We start from the raw sequence: 6,850 nt of genomic DNA, 5'->3' as shown, positions 1-6,850 counted from the left end.
ATAATGTGATATTTGCAATGACTACATGTAAAGGCAAATATTAATGGACTCCTCTGATGAAAGATCAAGTTTATATTTCAGTCAAAGCATAGACTTACAAGCAGTGTAAACCAAAATCATCTGTAAGTGTAACGAATATACTTGTAGGAAACCCAAGCATTTTCAGTAATAAAGATAGCCAGTAAAATACCTAGTGCAATAACAACTGATGAGCTATGTGATATTTTATACCTCCTTAATGTTTTGGAAGATAGTCATAGCTTCATTCAAAATTAGCAATACGCACTTCTTCCCTTTTTTTCCCCTCCATTTGTTGTCAGCATAAAATAGTTTAAAAGCAACTCCTAAATACCATGGGCTATGAGGTATGCACAACCCTAAGCTGAGATAACAAGAACATCCTGCAACTAAAAAAGGAAAGAACAATCTTCTGTGCATCAGGAATAACAAAAGGCGTGGGAGTCATGATCATTATATTCAGCCATGCAGCCACTCACTAAGTACTAATCAATAGAGACAGATTTAGAAACCGATCTAAGTCATTTCCAGTAACAGAAGCAGAGGGCTCAGAAATGGCGTAGCAACAGGACTGTTCTGCCTGAAGGAAGCCATTTCCATCAATCCGACTCCATCGCCGTCAGCTGTGACACACACAGGCCATGTACATGGTGTCACTTCTGTGCTGAGTGTGTGCAGCATTTAGGCTTTTCTGTTCCCAAATTGCACGTACTTACAATCTGGTCCAAGCAGAAGTGTCTTGTTTAAAATTGTGATCATGTTAGGATTCATGTCTTATGTGGACGTGAGTCAGGAAGTGACAAACTGACTCTGTACAGAACGCAGGAAGACCTGAAAGCCTGATGCTCTTGTACTCTGCCAGAAGAGCATTTCCAGACCTTACGGTACTGCGGACCGCTGAACCTTCACCAGGTGGCTGTGCCAGTCTCCCAGGCTGTTGGGCACACACAGAGCGAGCAGGAGCTGAACACCACCCTGCCTTTGGCCTTCTGCACCCCTGCTCCTGTATCATCTCCCTCTGTGCATGACTTTCTCATGCCTTTTTATTGATTCTAAGCTTCCTCCTACTTAAACCTATCGAGGTCACTTTGCAGTTTTGGCCCTTAGGCTATAACAAAAGGGAAGGAGAGGTTTTTAAAGGGCTGGCTACTGCGACCGTAGGGACTCTGGTAGGGCACACAGATTAGGGGTTACAAAAGCCAAAGAAAAGTGGCACATGTAAACACATATCAACTTTGTGTTAATCATAAAAATCATTAAAATGCTCTACAAGACTATAGCTTGGAACCCATATGTCACACATAACCTGTAACAGGGAGTGTTTGTGTGCACAGCTTGTACTGTGATGGAGCACTGTCTGCGGCTAGAGCCTCCAGATGTTTAAAGCAGTATAAGCAATTGTCACTCAGCTCGAGCATGCACAACTTCACAGCACTGTTGCAGTTCACCAGAAAAAACAGGGAATCCTGAGGATGTTGTCATAGCATGGACTCTTTGCTGGTTATCACAAGACACTGTCTGAACATGCCTGCATGCTTTCAGGGCCTCTTTTGGGGAAGATGGAGGCATATACTCAAGTAGCTGGTTTGTAGTGTAAGTTTGCCCACAACATGTATACGTGTGTGGGTTCAAATTGAGCCTAGAAGAAACAAGGATGGGTTGCATCTAGCCTAACTTCAGTCACTTTAGGGCAGTTGCCTAGGCTCCTTCCATAGTTAGTAGAGGGAGAGGAGCGTTTTCAGGGGCCAGTTCATTCCATTAATGCTTCAAACCTCTTTTAGGATGGAATAATTTGTCTTTTGGTTCCTATCTGTCCCCACTGACCACACAGGAATGTTGTTTTAGATTGCGCATCTAATTTACAGGGGAATGAACTTAGATCAGACAAATCTCATGCCTAGGGATTACTGCAGATGTCGAATTTCTAAGAAAAACTCTAAAGAGCCATCAATTTTTTCATAAATGCTCAGGCATTATGACAGATTTGTCAGTCATTTTATGACAGGAAGATGCCACAGCACTAATGAAGGGATTATTTTAGGTTTCTATGTCAGACTCCAAATTCTGCTGTGGTATTTCATTGCCTCCTGTGCCAGGTTTTGTCTCCCTGAAACTGAGAAGAAGCTTTCTGTTGGTATAAGAACAAGAAGTACATTTATGCCTGGAGACTTTCCAAGAACTTTCCAAAATTGAGAAGTCAAATTAAATAGTGGTTACATTTCCAGCAACATTGCACTGATGATGAGTTTTATCCTCTTCCTTTATACAAACTGCTACAGACACAGAGAGTGCTTGAGTGCTTGAGTTCCCCCTCAGACAACCATATATTTGGAGTGACCTCTCTAAAACTAAGGTGATGTGGGCCTGCTGACTGTAGATGCAGAATCCAGCACCATACAACTGCACTTAGCCTGCACGGAGGTTATTCAGAGAATACTCGGTAAGGCTTGCTTTCATGGAGTGGCTTATGAGGCTGAAATCAAAAGGGATGGCGCTACCCTTTATCTTGCAGGTGTATGCCCCCCTCCTCCCTTGTGCTGGCACAATATTCGTGGCTATACCATCAAGCAAGTCAGCAAGCTGATCTGGTTGAAAACTTGCCCTAGAAAAGCAGCAGATTGTTTTTCAGCTGGGTCAGTGGGCTGATCCAGCCGGATGCAAGACCAGATGAGCACCAGCACTCCCTTCCCAGCACTCAGGTTCAGCACCCTGAGGTGTAGGTGTGACTGCAGGATGTAGAAAAATGAACTTAGCCAGCAAATATTAGTGGCAAATCCCAAGACCATATTGCACTGATGGAAGAACTCATAAGAGGTAATTCAGTGTATTGAGACCAATGGCTAAATTAGCCTGGTAATATGTGGCAGAGGAGCTCCAGGAAGCAGTTTAAAAGGCTGACTTTGTGACTTTGTGAGACAAACAAGCACTGCATGGGCACCTTTCAGCTGAGTGCTTGGGAAGGCACACAGGGAGTGAGGGATTGCTGCCCACCTCTGCGCTCCAGCGGCGCTTTTGGCACCTGGCAGCTGCCATCATGGTCACAGAGCAAGGTCAGAGCAATGTCTGTAAGAGGTCATGGCTCTGGGTCTCTTCCCCTTTAGCTGAAAATAGTACGCCAGTGTTAGCCACAAAAGAGTTGGTTGGTGCCTATGCAACTGTATGCACTCACACATAGATCAAGTAAATCTGGTGTTTTAGAACAAACATAATTTCTTTATTACGACTAGCAGAAGGGGATCCTGGCCTTGCTGTCCTTACAGATGTTACGGAAATGGAAATTCAAAAAGAGACATCTAAAATTACAGGCTCAGAGATGCAGCTGCAGATTTTGAGTTGCACGGTTTGATGACCCTTTTATTTTTTTAATGCTGTGATTAGAGAAATAGCATCAATTGGAAACCAGAAACTTTTATTTGAAAATCAGTTCAGATTTGCTCATTGAAAGCTTTTTGGCAAAACTAGACAGAGTTTTGAGTTCTTCAGACAGTCTTCTCAGTTCATGAATTTTGCCTTAAGGCTGAACTGTTCCCTTTTGATATGCCTGTATGCAATACTCAAGCGAACACAATAGAATGGCATATTGGAAAGCTTTTAGCCTCTTGCACCTCTTAGCACAATCTTTGTAGCTGTCTGCATTTTTTATTCATCCCCCCCATACCACTGATAGTAAAAGCCTGGATGTCTTTCTTTTCATCTTTCTTTGCTTTATTTATTATTATTATTATTATTATTTTGACCCAAACAAAAGCAAAACAAAGCAATCTCCAAATTCCAAATGTCTGCAGAAAAGGCTGCTTATGTGAAGCTGAAATGGAGCCAGAGCACAGCAGCAAGGAAGCTGTGATTTCATCCCGCAGAAACTCCAAGGCTTCACTGCAGCAGCTTGTGCAGATGCAGCATCACTCTGACTGGGTCCGTATCCAAAGCTAGCAGAGGAGTCCCCAGAAGGAGGATACCTGTGTAACTCTGTGCCACTGTCCCCTTGCTTTGTAGCTTCCAGCTTTCTGAGGAAACCAGGTATGCCCTGCAGGTTTTTAAATAGTTTTTATTCCCTGGAGTAATGCCTCATTTCCAAGGGAAGGGTGAACTGCATAGAGATGGGGAAGATCGATGACAGGAAGAGGTCACCAAGGAGGGCCATTCCCTTGTGCCTTGTGCCAGGGTGTCCTGTGGGACGAGGTACAGGAAAACCAGCCTGAGGGGAGGTGGATGGGGCGCTGCCATGGGTGGTTTCTGGAGAGGTTTGCAGCCTGGTAGTGGGGATCCTGAGAGGCTCCACATCTGGCATGAGGACCAAAGGGCCAGGAGTGAGTGAGTAGCAGCTGCTGCAAGTATTGTGGTGCTTGTCAGGGACTGGTCAGAAGTGGGAGTGATGTCTGTGCCTGGGGGGTTGTGTGCCAGCTCGTGTGTCAGGTCAGTGCTGAGGGGAGTGCTGGTGGGGAAGGTCTGGGGAGGTGTGTGTGGGGTGGGGAAACACTGAAGATCGTAGCAAACCCTTTTACACCAGCATGACTCCAGGGTGACTCTGCTGAAAGCAGTAAATGCTGACAAAACTGCAAACAGGATTTGGCCTTATCATCAGAGAATGAGAAGATTTGGCAGAGGGCCTGGAGGGGTGCTGGGAGCTAGTCTCTGGTTCCATAAATGCGTATGTTTCTAAAAAAGTCTGTGCCGGTTGCTGGATATGTGTCTGAAGCATTCCAATCGTGAATTACCTTTCATGTGGAAAAAAGAAACTGTTGCACTTCAGACAGCCACCCTGCTGAATTATTTAATGCAACTAAATACCTGCGGAGCTCCGCCGCGTTACAAAAACCTGCAAAACTGGCTCAATTCCTGGCCTCGAATCAATGTTATGTTCTCTTTCTGTAAGCTACTTTGTGGCATCAAATGAGTGACTTGGAGCAATTCTGGAGACATCTGGAGAAAGAACAGAAAACACAGGCAAGTGTGGAGGGGAATGGACACGTTCCTGTCAGGACAGCCCAGGCTGCTGCAGAGGCTGCTGCTGCCTGTGGGGAAGTGAGAGCATCTGAAGTTTAGCTTTGTGGCCTGCAGTGTCTGCAGGGCTAGTGTCTGTCCGAGAATGCTAATCTGGAGAAAGTGCCTCCTACAGAAAGGCAAAAAGGCACAAAGGCTGAGCGTTGTCGCAGGGGCTGCTTCAAGAGCCGTGTTTGTTCCAGGACAGACAAAGCGGGCCCTGTGTGCCGTTCACGCTGGCTCTAGTGCACCCCGTTGCTTTCCCTGCATCATCATTCTTCCTGCCAAATTCATCTCCTGTGCCAGAGCTGAAGGTGGTGTTAAGTACCAACAGAGAACCGTCTGTGTAAACAGTGAGCATCTACCTTTGCTGATTTTCCTCAGATTTCACCTCAGCTTTGCTGGCTCAGCTCAGGAGCTCATCCTTTGCCTGTTTATTTACTGTAGAATGGGGACTGGGCTGTAGACGTTGTTACTGACACATGACAATGTGTAACTGTATGAGGTGATGATCTGGTGTGGTTCATACATTTGGGAGCCAAGAGAAGGTGCAAATTAAAGCTCAAAGTGCTGTATATATGCATTCGTCCTATTATATTATTTGCATTTCTCATTTGGCTTCTCTCAGTCTTTGTAGTGTGAATTATTCTAACTTTAATCATTCCTACAGAAATTGATTTCAATCAGATTTTCTTATATCATTCAAACTCACCGCACTAAAGGCATTTTACTTCTAATTCAGCCTACAATGCGATTAGCAATTTCCCTCAAGTGTTTTAAAGTAAACTTTAAACTGGAGAAATTCCTTCCAAGTGGCAAAGCCAAGGCTGGTCAAACTAGACCCACTGATTCATAGAGCCTACACATAGGACAAATGTAGGGATCATGCAGTATGCTACAGCCAGGCTCTCTGGCTACCAGCTCATCTCTTCTGCAAACTGCAACTAGAACCACCAGTAAAGACACCATGATGTCAGCTTTGTGCTGGCCAGGAATTACTGCAGTGACGAGTCAGGCACCACTGGGAATCCAGCCCTGCTTGCAGCAGGCAAGCCTGAGCAACAAGAGAAGGCTTCCCAGAGCTTCTGTGCTTTCAGATCCTTTTGGAACCATTTAACCTCATTTATTTTTGTCTTTGTGCTCTACCCATTAAATAATATTTTTGTTTTCTCCCATTTCTATACCACTACAGTCAGCTATTAAAAAATGAAGAACTCAGGCATGAAGCACAACCAGCCTGGCTTTGTGTATCCTTGAATTTGCTCTACAGCTACCTCCTCCAACATTCATCTGGAAGTGCATCAACTCACAGACTGCTTCTCACAATATACACACTTTACAATATCAACAGTTAAACTCACGTGTTATTTTAATGAATCTCTCAGACCATTCATTGATTCCCCAAGTGCAAAACTACTTTACCATTTTTCTCACTCTTTCAGATTTTTTACAGTAGCATAGGAAAAAGTGGAGTATGGTGCTTCCTTGGGAAAACAGACCCATATTCATCCTCTGCACATCTGAGCTAAGATGTCCTTTCCAAAAACCTCTCTGATTTAAGATGGTGGTTTCAAGCCATCTCACATATTGTATGTATCAGTCCACAGTTTTTATTAGTGACTTTATTATACCATTAAAACACAGGTAAATTTTCCTAGACAAGTAAATAGGCATTAGAAAAGAAAGAGAGAGAGAATGTGACTGTGGAAATGGCCCACAAAATCTCAGCCTTACATTGCTTTTGTTTTCAGCTGAAACTTTGATGACAAGAGCAGACAGTGGCTTACAAAACATGTGGTGGGTACTTAGGATGTTCTGGAATAGGATAGCGGCCCATTGACCCCTAAAATTT

The sequence above is a fragment of the Cygnus atratus genome, chromosome 3 (assembly GCF_013377495.2).
Source record: "Cygnus atratus isolate AKBS03 ecotype Queensland, Australia chromosome 3, CAtr_DNAZoo_HiC_assembly, whole genome shotgun sequence".
Taxonomy (NCBI): Eukaryota; Metazoa; Chordata; class Aves; order Anseriformes; family Anatidae; genus Cygnus; species Cygnus atratus.
Note: the sequence above shows the minus strand (reverse complement) of the source record.